At 37.8% G+C, this 15,492-nt stretch overlaps 1 protein-coding gene across 11 annotated transcripts in view; it reads left to right on the forward strand.

Moving 5' to 3' along the window:
* Positions 1-15,492, forward strand: part of ptprfb (protein tyrosine phosphatase receptor type Fb) — a 192,252-nt gene that overhangs the window by 76,948 nt on the left and 99,812 nt on the right. The window lies entirely within an intron of this gene.

Consider the following 15,492-nt stretch of genomic DNA (forward strand, 5'->3'; position numbering starts at 1 on the left):
TGCTCCTATTGACAATGGACAATGAATCTACTTTGCCTGTGCAATTTTGCTGATGTATCACTAATATGACTGCGCCTTTATCCTCCTTTTTTCCCCCCTCCTTGATTTTCCTGTTTTACACTGAAATACAGTGACCATTTGTCAATATTACTGTTTTTTTTAATTATTATTAATTATCAGTATCGGTCTCGGCAGATATTAGATATTTATTTTTTCATGCCCATTTGGCCTATTTTTACATTAAGATGACCTTTTCCGTCATCTAAAGATCACTTAAAGTTAATCTTTAAGAACTGATAGTTTAATAAAACCATTAAATGTAATCTTTTGCCTCAAAATGAATTATTATACTGTACATCATAATGTTGTGATGCCTAAATTTACTGGTAGCATTTAACATTTTTTTATTTTATAGTGTTTTATTTTTAATTCATTTAGACAAGAATAGTGTAGAATTTTAATAACGACCATTTATCAGTTTTCGCCAATAACATGAACATAATTATTGGCTTTAATTTATTATAACAGCATCTCTGTGAAAGACATCACCTTACAGAATTAAAATTGGTTATGAATACTGTTTCATGTTGACTTCACATTGTCACATTGTGAATAAACATTACAGCATTTTGCTCATTGCTGCCATGGGCTTCATGTCTTTCGTTCAGTTTTCTGCATGTTTGTGTCTAGCACATTAACACAGCACCCTCATTAGTGTCATCACATGCGGCTGCAGGGGGGCTGTTGATGATTTGAGAACAGGTCTCCAGGTTTCAGACACTAATATCCTAGTGTGATACTGCTCTACGGTGACATTATTTTGGTATAAATACTTTTTGAAGATGGTTCAAACAAATAAAACTCTATAAATAGAGGTAAGGTTAAATATTGACTACCACAAATGGTCTTTTTTGTGTTGTTGTCTGTAATCAGAGAGGGTTGAGTTACTAAACATGAAAGAACTGGTTTTGCAACGCTCTGAATTATAGGGCAGTGGAGCCAGAACTACAGGGTGGGGCGTCCTGAACGTTGATCACCATGGTAACAGATCCTACCTAAATCAGACGGATGAAAAATGAAGGCACTTTCTTATTCTGAGTGCTCAAAGAAGTCAAGATTACTCAGATTGCACAGTAGCGCCTGCGAGGAGACTGAGGGCTGTTCCTCGAGTCTTGTTTAGGTATTTATGTCTCATTTGCGCAATTTTAAAGCCACCCAAATTGCTTGATGGGTGTCTTCTTCATAAGTGCTTCCTCCAGACTATGTATCTAGGGTTTACATAAGTCTTCTCAGTCATTTTGTCCTTTAAGAAGTGTTTTTTCCTCTCAGCTGAAAGAAGTAAACTAATTAGTGACTGTCTAAATGATAAATAGGATATCTTAAATTTAGTCAAAATATAAGAAATTTAAAGTGACATCTATTCATCCATCCATCTATCTCTTTCTCTGTTTGCCTGTCCGTCCATCCGTCTGTCAGGTTTTTTTAATGCCACTGTAAAAAAAAAAAAAAAGGATATTTTTTTGTTGTTGGAAAAATAGCTTCAAGCTTGTTGTTACTTGAAAAGCTACTCTGTTTTAAAATGTCAAACTACCTCCATGCTATTGATAATTTAGTTCAGCTAGTAGCATCACTACTGTTAACAAAAAAAAGTTACTCGCCAACACTTTTAGTGTTGTGTAGTGCATTTCTAAATCTACAAGCCTTTATTAAGCATTTCTAAAGAAGGCTGCTAAAAATGTCCCAGTATAAACCATAGTTTCTTCAGTCTTTTTGCATTTAGCTGATTTAACTGTATTTCACAAACTGCTCTTTTTTCATTTTCCAGTTGCAGTGGATTTTTTCTGATGCTATTTGTCTCTATATGTTGCAAGAGGTGGTTTATATTGATCCTTTTTTCTATCCCATCACTCCCAGCTCTCTAATGGCAAGAAGGTTTGAGACAATTTAAGGCTTTGATCAATAAATGAAGGTGCCTTAAAAATGCCATCTGAAAGTTAAAGTGAAAGCTTTCGTTTTTCTCCCACTTGAGCTAATTCTTCGGTACAAAATAAAACCCTGTTGGTGTTTAAATGACAACCCACACATATGGCCTACTGTTAGCAGAAAAACGCTTGCAAATGAGAACCCTTTGCATTTTATCTTGAAGTGCTATGTAGAAAACCACCTCTATAAATCAATTAAGCAAGCTTTTGTTTCCCCGGCGGGCTAGGCAGGGCTGACTGGGTGGTCGGTGGCAAATTGGATTGTGTTTTCAAGTGTCCATATGGTCACTGAGTAAAATTGACAGGAATAGAAATTGATTCTTTTTAATTAAAAGTAACCGTATCCTCAGTCGAGTGGCACTTGCAAGGTAATTTTGTTAGTTCCCAGCTGTGGTCCTTCAATGACAGACACCAGAGAAGAGATGGGCGAAATGGAGAAATGGAGAGAGCAGAAGGTTTGCGTAAGGCAGAATGGCAATATCACAGCGATGAATTAAAGGACTGGTCAGCAGGGGTTAATGATGTGAGATTAATAGCTTAATTACAATGGTCGATCGCAGGGCCAGAGGCAGATCCCCAAACTCTCAGCTGTGGCCAGCGCTGTCATCTGATGACAAGATCATCCAGTGTCCTTGACCAAAGGACAGCCATAAAAGCTATTTGAACCATCATACGTATGAGTGTGTCACCCTCCCATGCCACTTACACCTTGTAATATCGCTGCTGTGATCATCAAGACAAGATTAAAGCCGGCAGGACCAGCATGCATCACATGATCACAGATGTCATGTAGTGTGGTCCAAAAGGTTCCAAATCTAATTTAAACCTGTAAATAAGCAAATTTAGGAATTATATATACATATGTAATATACATATATATAATGTGTATTTTTCCAAACTTACAATAGAGGAACAAAAACAATTGGGTGATTAATTATTATTATTTTTTTCATCTAATGTTCCCTTAAAATTAATATTTAAAAATGTATTTAATAACACAGTTACAGTAAATGTTATCTTTAGTAGATCTCAAAATGAATATCCATTTTTCATACTGTAGTTTACAATGCCTATATTCCCTTTTCGTTTTTAATGTGTAATAATTATTTTACACAAATGGGTACAGAAATGAATGTCTCTGTTGATTAGACTTAGAATATCAGTGTATTTTATTATGTTCACTAGTGGTTTCAGACTGTATGTCCTTCCAATTATAAAAATCATGATTTTTCATGTGGTCTTTAGGCTCACTGTCATATCAAATCTATATTATGTGGTTAGAAAACATGCACAGTGAGTGCACTCTGCATTGTGAAGTTGCTGTATTGTCAAGAATCTTCTCCAAGAGCCTCTGTACAGCATCTGAGAAGGGTTGTGGGGGCATTTCGGCTTGTTAATATCCATAAAGCGTTTTTATGTAATCACAGACATGAGAAGCTAATCACATTAGTACAGACTTGCGTCTGAGAGCTTATGACATTTTTGTTGTGGGGAATTCACGTCCCCTGCTTCTCATCAGCATTAAAGCTGGCTTCTCCTCATCGTTCACTGACTCCCATCATAACCTTTTTCCCTTCCCCTTTGTGCTGACCCCATAATTGTCAATGACTAATGTTCTTTGTTCTTGTACAATGTGACCCACACACTTGGCTTGTTCAGGCCTCCAGGATTGGGCAGGCTGGCAATATGAACCACATTTTATGTGTTGATCTTCTTCTGCCTTTCGTGAGTTGCTCTTCTAAACAGCTCTCCAAAATTCTTGCAGAAATATGCACCACATGTTCAATTCATGGTGCCTGGAGTAGAATATTTCAAATCTCCCCTGAGAACCTTTTTTATTGTTGGAGAAGGCTATTTCACAAAACTTGAAGAGCATTTATATTAGATTACCTGTTTGGGAAACCTTGGCCAGACTGTTTCCAGGTTAGACGATGCTGTTACTGCCCATATTTGGTATTGCCTACAAACTACAGGCTATGAGATTTGAAAGGTTAAAGGGATAGTTTACCTAAATATTACATTTCTGTCATTATGTACCCATCTTTAGTGTTGTCAAAAGTGTCGATATTTCTATACATATTGATACTGAAATATCAAAAACGGTTCCAATAGTCCTTCCTTCAAAAGCTGCCTCTCAAACAGCTTGCGAGTACCAAGTTGAGTTGTTTTTCGTGGCTTATTTCGCGCAAATGGTCAAATACACGCTCTTGGTGAAAGTAAATAGTTGAGAAAGAAAATGCTTGATATGTAACAGGATATTGGATCTGTGCATAAACTTTTAAAGTGACAGCAGCCTAATATTCCTGCTGGTGTCTGTCAGGTTAATCAAAGAACAGAAGACAGAGAAAATCACTCTCTGTTCTTGACTGAATAACTTTTGTAACTTTGTTTTGTAAAATTGTAAGCATTAATCTGTATTTAATTTATACAATGAAGACTATCCAGTGTTTATTTCTGTAGTATTTCTTAACTGAACTCTCTAATACTACATTTAGACCCACCTGAAAAACTCAAACCCATATTTAATTAGTTTTTTTATTCTATTGTATTTATTTGTTCTATCGTTTGCAATTTGTTTATATGTTCTTATTTTATTACTGACTGTTTACTTTTTTAAATTTAGTTCAAAGTATAAAGTAAAGCCTCCCTTTACTCATATGAATTCATATAAAATTGGAACAACATAAGGGTGAGTGAATTATGACTAGGCATAAAAAAAAAAAGTTTGGTTCCGGTTGATTGTCAGTTGAGGTCATGGGTCGGTAGGGATTTTTTTTTTTTTTTTTTTTAGTGGCAGCAAGGGATAGGTAGGAAATGATTATTATTTGTTTAATTTTACTTTACAGTAGCGATGGATACTCTATTTTTTCACAACATAGCCTATTTATGTTAGCCCATTTCCATTACGTGGACGGCGTGAACGTGAAGTACATGCATCTGATGAGTTTTATCGAGTTGATGTCAATGGCGCGCGCTCTCTGTAGGCATATTCATATTTTGCCGCTATGTGGAAAAAATCCAGCAAAATGCGCCGGTGCGTTTGTCGACCCAAGAGGATTAACTTTAGCCTAACCATAAATTGTGAATATATATATATATATATATATATATATATATATATATGATCACTCACATCAAGACGCCACTGCGGTGGAGTCCATGCAGGAGGAGCAGTGTTTGGCACTGCGTCGCTTTTCAGCGCGAGCTGTGTGGAGAAGCCCATTTCCACCTCTATTGCGTTGGAGAAGCAATCCCGCGTAAAAGGTTGCACAATTCAGGCTCCACTGGCGCCTAATTTCCAAGTCTGAAAGCTATGCCGTCCAGCAGTGCTGTTGCAACCAGCAACACTACACCTACGTACCCTCCTGACCACTGTACTAAATACAGATAAATCTACGCTAACTTGAAGCTATCCTAACTGATGCAATACTATGCGTGGTAGCCCGTACCAAGGGAGGGTGTGGTGAGCTGGAACCTGCTAACGTCAGGTAGTACGCAGCACCGTGTACAAAAAAGTAAATTATAGTTCGCCTCAGTTTTTTATTTGTGTATTTATTTAATTTGTATTATTGTATTGTATTATATGCCCTAGCCTATTCCTTTTTAAATGAAACGAATCCAATATATTCGTAAGATATTTGTACAGTAGTTGAATGGTATACATTTATTAGAGTAATATTAAGTAAAGGACATGCTTTTGTTTCAAATTAGCATATCACACACCTGTATTTCGCCTCGTGGAGTGTTTTGTAGTTGTGGATCTGCTTCGGTGAATTCATTTTAATGAACACCCCAGTCAAGTCCAGGTCCATTTGTGTTCAGATCCCAAAAGGACTGTAATTAAATTTTCTCTTGACACATGGTGTGAAAGTTTAAATACTCCAGACTTGTAGAAAAGGGCAAAGGTAAAGATGTAAGAGCAGTGAATGGGGCCTTTATGTTGGGAAGCTGATTAGTTTGGTTATTTTGGGTGAGAGGGGCTTTGATTGTGATTGATGACGCAACCCATAACGGGTCCTCATTGATCCAACATCTAGACACTGATCTCCTCTCCAATCCTACATCCCTGTCTCATGTCCATCCCCCAGGGGCACTTAAGCTTTTTCTGCCCACCCGCCAGTCAATGGCACAGGCTGTGCCAGTGTGATGGCTGCCCTTTACCTAACAGCTCTAACAGCGCCCTGCCTCCCTCCTCTCAGCTGTCCCAGAGCTGTTCAAAAACTGTACATATGCACACTCATTTAATATAAAAGGATAGGACTGTGTCGGGTAAACATGTGGTACTTAAGTATGAAATATTCTTGGAATATTCAAAACTATGAATGCATGATATATTGGTTATTGGCCAGTATTAGTGACATTTTACTTTAACAGGATTTTGACATTTATATTACCTTTTTTAATCTAATGCTTAAAATTAATAATATTAAATATATATTATAATAAAAATAATTGATATATCAGTGGGTGCATTCCATATAAGCTGTGAACGCTCTGCATACCCAAGCCATTTATGGACTCGCTGATTAGTATTAACACTAAATTACTTTAAAGTCCTTTGTTTGAGGTGTACCATAAAGCTTACATGATAAAATGTTAGTAATACGTATGTAACTGATTCACAGCAGCTTTGCCGCTTACGCGCTGTTGTTATGTGTCGTCGTTACTGTCCCGCGTTCTCATTGGTTTGTTGGCCTATTGGGGATTTCATTCGCAGGGTAAGCTGTCCGTGGATCGCTCGCCCAAAAAATGTGCTTCTGCTGCCAGATCTCGATCAACGAAAATTATATTGTGTTTGATGAAAGCCAGATGAAAATCTCAGATCTCAGCCAGATGAAAATGTGTATATATATATACGATTCATTTTAAGCATCTGCTTTACTTTTTATTTTATTTTATTAAAATTCATTTTAAAGCAGCCAGATTTATGGCCTCTGTACTAAATCAAGTTGGGGAAAAAAGTCATAAATTAAACTATTTTCTCCATAGGGACATTTATTTTTAACTAAAACTGTTAAAGACAGACCTAAGCAGACCTGTAACTATCCGAGGCTGTTAATCGTAGTCTATGCGTTTGTTAAATTAATAGAATTACAAAAATACGGCACATTTTGTGCGTGACTCAACTCTACAGTTTTTACGTGTGCTTGTGAATGCATCATCTACTTTCATTAAATGGTCAAATATAGGAAACTTTTTGCCATGTGTCACGAGATTAAGCAACTGAGAAGCTAACACTCTGTGTGTATATATGTTATGACTATAACACTTACTATAAAATGTAATGTAATATATAGATATATAGATATATATATATATATATAATATAAGTATTTATTTATTTAGCTTTTTTTGTAACTGTAGTAACCATGCCGGAACTTTTTGGAAAACAGTTGAAAAGGGCATGAGATTTAAAGCTTGTTTGAAAAATTTAAGTAAACCTTTGGCAGAATTCTCATTACTCGCTTCCACTGTAGCTGAGGCTAGAATATTTCTCCTGCAACTCACCATCCACCACATGAGTCCTCTGAGGAAAACGCTGGGTTAACGCAGATTACGTGCAGGTCATAGCAAATAAAGCAGCCAGATTTATGACCATTTATGTTTGTGTCATAATTACACCCTCCGGTAACGGCGTACCTGCAGTGCGCAGACTCCTGAGGGTTTCTAGAATGGTCTCAGGCGATCACTTTGGGTTAACCTTTCAAAATATTTCCAATCTGGTGATATTTCATGGCTCCTTAATCTTTCATAGTGCCTGGCTGCCCTAAGCGTTCAGAGTCACCCAGAACTTCCTATACCTTCTGTCTTATGGAGTACTCAGTCTAGTGCTGCCTGCAAACCAGCCGTGATGCTCACTTATCTGTATTCCCATGCAAACATTCCTCTTGTCCCTCTGCCAAAAGCGAGGCCCGGATGGCACCTGCCTATTGTGCAAAAGCTTTCAGTGTGCTATGCTCATCATAACAATAGCCCTATGAGAAGCAAGCTGGAATGCACCAGCATCTAGCGCCGGTTTGTGTTTTAATATTGATGGCTCTGTCTAAACAGGAAGGTTTTCTCTGCGAGGCAGAATAACTCTATTGTTCTATCATGAGGGCCAAATAATGAGGTAGTAACGATATTTCCTCATGATTGCCCGTCTCGACTTTGATCCAATATCATGTCGACAGTGGGAAAGAGAGATAATGAGTCACGGCTTTGAAGACTCCAGGATGGGCACCGGTTTAAAGGCTGAAGTAATGCTAAACCGCCTGGTCATATGATACAGCTTACCTCTATTAACAGGAAGCTCTTTTTTCATCAACTTGTCAAGATACATGAGGGAACATTGAGCTAATGCTTTTAGTAAATGATTTTTTCCCCTCAGTGGCTACATGTGTACCCTCCACCCAACCTGTGTAAGAACATTACTTAATCTTAATTTCTGTCAGTTCTGACTTACTTTTTTCTGTGGAACACAAAGGAAGATATTATGAATTAAGTGCTGATCACTCTTGGCTGTGCAATTGTAATGAATTGAGCCATAAAAAAGACACATAAGCATTATGAAAGTATCATAAAAGTAATCCGTATGAGTCTTCTAAAGTCATTTGATAACTTGCGATGAAAAGACCTTTACAACCTAGACTCGTAAAAAAAAATGAAAAAAACGTGCAACACTCCAAAAATTGAGTGTTTTTTGGGAAAAAAATATATATATTTTGCTGTTTGCATCACATAATCAGCTCCATATGCATGGCTTTTATGATGTAGTAAACTTGCACTTGTGATTTGGAGTGATTGTGCATGAATCCGTGAGGAACGAGTTATGATAAAAGGGCTTGAAGACTTGAACAAGCAAGCTAAAATGGCATGGTTGCTTCAGAAAACACATTATCTCACGTTTGCTTTTTTAGCTCTATAGTGTAGGTGGTACATTATTTTAAAAAACGATAGAGGATTAACCCTTTAGAGCAACTCACCAAACATTTTATTTCTGAAACAGCTGCAATCCGTACAACAACCAACATAATGAAACTTTCCCAGATTCACATTCATCTGCTTCAGATAAAATGCAATTTCAGCACGACTCACTGGATATTTCACTGTGAAAGTACATGAAACAACGTAATATAATATTGCAGAAATGTCACCACAAGCATGTTTTTTCAATCAGCCTGTGTTGAAAATGCAAGGTGTTATTCATTGACATTATTCGCCTCCAGTGAGTTGTTAACTACTGTGATCGGATCATTGACACAGGATCAAGAATCATATCAGTCCGATTCATGAATGAATCCACAACTGGATCATTTTGATTCACTTAAAGATCTGATGTGTTCACATCATCACAACATTTGTTCATGAACTCTCAAGATTGTCTGTGAGTAACAGCTTAAATCTCTCGCACCAAACTATTGTATAACTTCAGAGGACTTGAGCTGTATGGACTACTTTTAGTGTACTTTGGTAGTGTTTTTTTAAAGCTTGACAGTCTCAGGCCTCATTTACTTTCATTATATTTTAAAGAGTGTCCTTCACCATTTCTTTTTCACTGAAAAAGGTTTGGAACGACACAAAGGTGAGTAATCAATTTGAGTAAACAGTTTTTTAGCCGAACTGTCCCTTTAAGATAATTCTCCAGCAGTGTTTTAGGAGGAAATCCATTACTTTAATGCTCCTCACAGAGGGATATGCATAATTGTGCTCAGAATTTGTGTTCTGCACATTCTCCTAAATAATTTAATAACATTAGAAAGTGGCGCACTCAACAGCAGCCTAACACTGTATCACTTAGAGAAAGAATTCCCACTGGGAATTGTTCTTCCTTTAGTTTTTAGTGCCTTACTTATCCAGTCGTTTGTTTGTTTCCATTCTTCGGCCCATTGAATTCTGCGTTTCTCTCAAGGCCTGGAAAAGCAGTGTTGATAAGTTGTCATTTCAAACAACTTTCACAGCCAATCGTCTCTTTTCCTACAAGCAGACCCGTTTGCCGCAGATGCCACTGCATTGGATTTGGCGAGGGAATCGTGCATGTCAATAAAGGAAACTGGAGATATTAAACCGATAGAGCAAAATGACTGGCTTGATGTAGAGTTAATTGAAAGCAAAATTCTGTAAAAGGTCTAAAACCCAGTTAATGGAGAAGTTTCACTAAAACCACCGCAGCTGATAGCATCGGACACATTTCCGCTCAGAGCACAAGTGAAAATGATAACTTGCTAATCTATTATTAATGAGAACGAATGGTTGGCTCCCTGCTTTGTGTATTGATCCTTGTACTCAATCCGGATCGGGTGTTTCTGCGGAGCGGGAATGCTGCTAATTGCTGGTGTCCATTTGTCATCTCCACTCTAAAGCCTTTTTTCTTAAAAGCTGTATAAATGCTTAAAACATTCCAACAAAATTCAGATGCATTTTGCAACACAAGTCTCCTCCAGGGAAAGCCTTAAATTACCCATCTTGAAAATTGACGTAACCTCAAGACGCAAGCAAAACGTGTTTGCAAGTAAAAGTAAAGTTCTTTCATCTTGATCAGGAATTTGCTGTCCTCCCCTTACACTGGCCACATGCTGCTGTCTAAAGCATGACTCTAGTCTGTAGAAAAAATAAATGTCAACAGGTGTCCAAGGCCACCTGTTCTAGCGCCTGTGGATTTATTGAGTTGGTTAATACAAAAGGACTGGGACGACAGGAGAGCCACCTGGGAGGTCAGGGCCCGGTCCCTCTCATCTCCTCCTATGACCTGTGTTCTCAACAGTCTCTTTGAGCATCAAGTAACCCTGAGCCCTGAACCTCTCCTCTGTCAATTCACAAACATGTTGGGGGCACAACTGCACTACGTCGATCTGTTAGCTTTAAGACTTTTGAGAGCTCTACAAATGTTTCAAGAGCACCTTAGATAATGTCACTGGCCACTGGAAAGGTCCTCTTGATTACCAAATCAATCAGAATGTAGCCTACCATAAACACCCCAATAAATATTTACAATTTTGTTCACAATAAAAATAAAAAATCACAATAAACTGTTTTAGACTGGACTAGGCTTTCTAGTCATAGGTTTTTCTTTCTCCCCAGGTCAGAAATAAATGTAGAAATGTGGTTGTGTATTGAGATTAATGCTCTGAGGTTGTTATTACATTTTCAACATCACATAGTGATCCTATAATTCTAAGTGTTATATTATAGAAATATACAAATAATTTTTATGCAAATGTCTGATAACCAGTATGCAGAATCTAATTTAATTAGTTTTAGTTTCAGCTTTTTGACTTTGTGTAAATGTTAAATAATTATACAAACCAAATATCCAAAAGTTAGCGCTAAATATGAAGTTTAAGTGCTATTCTTAAAGATCAAAGTTGAAATTGTGAGAATATCAGAAAAAATGATCTCTCTCTCTAGACCCTTATTATCTGCCTTTCCTGTGGACCTTTGTGATTCATTCATGCATCTCATGTGCTTAAACTCTCAGCAGTTTATATGTACTTTAATTTGAAACATGTGCCCAGGTGGCCTAATGCCCACTGATCCTCACTCGTAAACAAAGGGACCCCCCCCCACACACACACACACACACACACACACACGCTAATAGAAATGTCATGACCGATGTTATAGGACTCTTGAATCTTTCCATCATGGGAAAATCTCAGAGTATCCGCTGGACGTCCGACTGACTGCACTGTATTCTTCCTTTTGATTCTAAACTGAACTCAAATGGCACTGAGAATTGGGTAAGAGAGAAACATAAACCACTTAATTGGGGAAATTGAAAGATGCAAAATAAGATACAGCGGTGTTTTGCCAGATGAGAAGTTTATTTTTTTCTATGTATCATCTTTTTACTACTTTAATTAATTTTACTCTAATTCCTTTTATAACTGTTTTAATTTCCCTCGCTTTTATTTCGTGCCTATATTCTATGCAAAACACTTTGAATTGCCATAGTGTGAAATTTTAATTCCTTTCTATGTAAAGCATTTTGAAAAACTGTTTTAATATTCCTTGCTTTTATTTTGTGATTATTTTTATTCCTTTCTATATAAAGCACTTTGAATTGCCATAGTGTATGAAATGTGCTATATAAATAAACTTGCCTTGCCTTGAATGTCAAACTGACACTAATCTCATGCTTGAAATCACACGCAACCCCAAGTATCCATATTTTGGGAATTCCCAGCAAGTATACTGTAGAATCTTGTTGGGGGTTTACCCATTAAACTAGCAGTATCTAACCATGATGGCTGCAATGAGGAGGCCATTAGCTCCCAAAACTTCCTTTCCACCCTCTTGTGTGGGTATAATGGAGATAAAAGTAGCCAGAAAGGCTTTTATAAGGGCGTGCATTGCTCTGTGGTGCCAATCAAAACAGTCTCCAGAGGAGCCAGCACGTAAATGTCATTTAAATGTCAGGCCAGCCAATACTCCTGTGGGTCATAGGGGTGCTGGTGTGGTACACATTGGCTTAGATTTTACAATGGATACACATACAGGTGCATACACACAAACAGCCTCACAGTTGTGGGCGTCTTCTTCTCTTATATAGCTCCGGTGGGGGTTATGTCCTAGAGCAAGGGCAAACCAAGCCACCCCCAGCACACTGTAGTGATGTCTGCTAGTCAGTACTTCACCACCCTACCCGTAGGTGCTATGTAATGTTAACTAGGTATTGATTTTGTTTTCTTCAGCACTCCCCTTCTGATCCAAAAGTATAAAGGAGGAAGGACACCATTGCGATGTCATCGTATTCCCCTGGCTTGTTCCCTCCAAGAAAATCATATGTACAACCGCATGTAGTCTCCACACCGCTGCAATTTATCTCTCCCTTGACTAAGAGAGGATTAGATTCCCACCGTGGACCGCCCGCTAGGACACCGTGATCTATACCAACATGTCCCGTGGTTCACTGGAGATGTTTCACTGTGATAATGGATTTTGCGTCGTCCTCCTAAACGAGATTATCAGAAATCATGGGGTTGTAAGGCGGGTGCCAGTAGGTCTGGGCTACCCCTTGAGAAAACAAAAGGCTCTCCTGAGAATTAACATTTGACCTCTCTTGCATATGTAACATATATAACATATGTAGAAATGTGGTGTGCCCCTTAAAGGTGTGCCCTCCCCCAGATCCTCCATTCAAACTACCTCCTGTATGTAACTAAGTATTCTCTTCTACAGGGATCAAGAACCCATTAAATTACAAATTCTGATCCCACAGTTGTGAACCCCTCAATAGGGGACCAAAATCTAATTATTGGAAAATTGGCAAAAGGTTCGAGGAGTCTGTAGGTAGACTTCCCACACAATCGCTGTGTGTAGTTTTTGTTGCCAGGTAAATATTTCTACAATTCCTCGATTTCTGAATTGTTGTTGTTCTATGAATTGGATTTTGAATTATTGTTCTATTACCTGGTCATTAAATTGTAAACATTTGCTTTTATTCTGACTGATTCTGAAATTGTTTTCCCAAGTAAATTAAACAGATTTGTATGTTACCGCAAGTCTGTGTCAGATTAGTGACGACTAATATTTGGCACTGATTCAAGTGTAGTTTACTTTTTAGGGCCGTTTAGGGCAGCAAAAGTGCTGCTTGACCAACCTAAATCTGGGTGTGTCTTACCTCTGTTTTAATTTAATGTTACTTTAGATAAGTGTGTGTGGGAAACCACGGCATGGCCGATCCAAAGCTATTATAAGACAAGTAAAGTTGGTTGACTTGTATCTGTAGTAGTGGCCATACCTCTGCCTGAAGTAAACGTTACCTTAAATTCAAGTGTATGCAATTCCATGGGGGCTATACCAAAGTATCTTTGATTGTGTAAGCGTGAATGCGACCATCTCAGGTATTTACCTCTGTTTGGTGACCAAAACTGATGAGCTTGTGAACGTGAGACCCGTGTGTAAACAGAAGGCGTGAGGACCTCTGAGCGACATGGTTTCCTAATCTGAACGGGTAAAATATACTTAAAGAGTTAAAAAGAATAATCAAACATTCGCTCACATTTAGTGATGCTCAGATATCATTAAAACCTTTTTCATTTATGGAGTCAGATGAAATAATGAGGTAATACATATGAGAAAATGTATTTCATTTAATCTTGTTGTGTTGCGTAAAAGGAAAGACAGCGGGCTAAAGGTGGTTTTCAGGGTCTTGTTTGTGTATTTTATATTTAATGTAGGTGAAGTATTTACAGATGTGAATCCATGCTTTATTAGATTGAGTAAGGTTGGGTTTCTGATCTGAAGTCGTTAGTGAATGATGCTTAGGGAATTGAAAATGCAAGTGGTACGCCTAGTATAATATTTAGTAATTCACCTTTCACCCGCATCACCCACTGTTTCCGCAGAATGTTTCTCAGTAGCTGTGATTCTGACAAATGTCTTTAAAAACAAGCCATTACATGTGTGAAATGACTCAGGCGATACATGTGGGTTTTTATCTTCACTACCTGGCTTGAGCAGTGGTGAAACTTGTCCCATTGTTGTAAATGCATGACAACAACGCAGGGTGTGTGAGCTGTTCTCCCAGAAAGCCATGAGCTGCAGCGTGCTCTGACTGGCCTCTTTAAAAAACTAAAAAAACAATGTTGTTTAGCGACTAGTTGTTGAAGCCACACCATTGTCAACATTTCTCTTTTTGAATACAGAATGAAATGTTTTCATTGTTTCTTAATTCTTGAGGCTATTTTTGGCTGTTGAATCACATTGACTGTGTTTATTTTGTGTTTTTTAGGACTGCCAGGTTAATACTTTAATTTTGTGTGATTATAAAAAGTAGCAACACATTTTGTCAGTTTAACACTTATGATTGTATAACAATTATTGACAGTTAAATGTATGCAATTAATGTATATTTAACAGGGCTGTCAGTGTTTAAACTTAAGTGTGATTTAATTATAAAAAAATAAATAATAATGTGACAAAATAGCCGCTTTTCCACTGTCGGGCCAGTGCGAGCCAGGGCTTACAACGTGCTGGGCGTCAATAATTCTTCATCAATAATTCTGAATCAAACTGGTATACTGTATCATGATCTCACATAAAAAGAGAGCACACATACTTATTCAGTCGCGCCTGCTGCCATGCATTTGTGATAACAGGAATGCACAGACCAACTCCATTATGGCTTTTATGACTTTTAGAAAAATATTGATAAAATATATGCTTAGTTCACATTTCTTTAGAAAGAATGAACATTTTAAATGTCTTAAATGTTGAGATAACATGGGAAATGGTGTTGACCCTGCTCAGATAAACTAATACACCTTTGACCATAACAACTCCTCAAGCCCTCTTTGGTCCAAGGTATTCTTTGGGCCAAAAAACCCTGGCTGTTGGCCCGAAGGAGGCCCGATCAAGCCCAGAAGTGACGGTGGAAACGTGACTGGCCCTGACACGCACTAGCACACTCGCTTTTGGCCTGGCAGTGGAAACATGGCTAATGCGAACAGTTAGTTAATCTTTTATCATGTTCTTGGTTTTATAATTAATAGTATAAAATGAATTGGCTAAATTTACATCTCAAGAT

The sequence above is a fragment of the Rutilus rutilus genome, assembly GCF_951802725.1.
Source record: "Rutilus rutilus genome assembly, chromosome: 6".
Taxonomy (NCBI): Eukaryota; Metazoa; Chordata; class Actinopteri; order Cypriniformes; family Leuciscidae; genus Rutilus; species Rutilus rutilus.